Source organism: Penaeus monodon, chromosome 31, assembly GCF_015228065.2.
Source record: "Penaeus monodon isolate SGIC_2016 chromosome 31, NSTDA_Pmon_1, whole genome shotgun sequence".
In the NCBI taxonomy this organism is placed as follows: domain Eukaryota; kingdom Metazoa; phylum Arthropoda; class Malacostraca; order Decapoda; family Penaeidae; genus Penaeus; species Penaeus monodon.
Genome location: NC_051416.1, coordinates 25742505 through 25743034, shown reverse-complemented (window position 1 = coordinate 25743034; position 530 = coordinate 25742505). Strand labels below are relative to the sequence as shown.

The 530-nt window shown below is 37.7% G+C and overlaps 1 protein-coding gene across 1 annotated transcript in view; it reads right to left on the bottom strand.

Annotated features, from left to right (window-relative positions):
- The window catches only part of LOC119593131 (sialin-like), a gene marked incomplete at its 5' end in the record, with an annotated part of 14753 nt that overhangs the window by 8805 nt on the left and 5418 nt on the right, over window positions 1-530 (bottom strand).

Below are 530 nucleotides of genomic sequence, written 5' to 3'. Positions count from 1 at the left end.
TCGATAAACTTACAGATAACACTAGATATAGACGAATAAGTAATCAGAGCTCAGAAAAAATACAAAGATATACAATAGTGCTCTAACTTCCGTGCGGCTGTACATCCGGGATCCAATGCCTGCTTTAGATGAACGCGAGTTAGTCCAATAAGAAGAAGACCTCAGAGAATTTAGGATAAATGGTGGAATTAGAGGCATTTGCGAAGCTTAGAAGCAGAAATAGAAGAGTGAGAAAGAAGCAAAAGAGAATTAAAGGCATTTGCAAAGCGTTTGGAAGGAGAAATAAGAGAGATAGAGAGAAGCAAAACAGAGTTAAAGGCTTAGAAGGAGAAATAGGAGAGATAGAAAGAAGTGAGACTTAAGGTATTTACGAGGTTTAGAAGGAGAACTAAGGGAGATAGAGAGAATCAGGAGAAACAGAAGAGATAGAAAGAGGGAGATAATCAAAAGTAACTGTTAAGCTTGGAAGGAGAAATAGAGAGAAGCAGAATAGAAGTAGATGCATTTGCATGGTTTAGAAGCAGAAATGG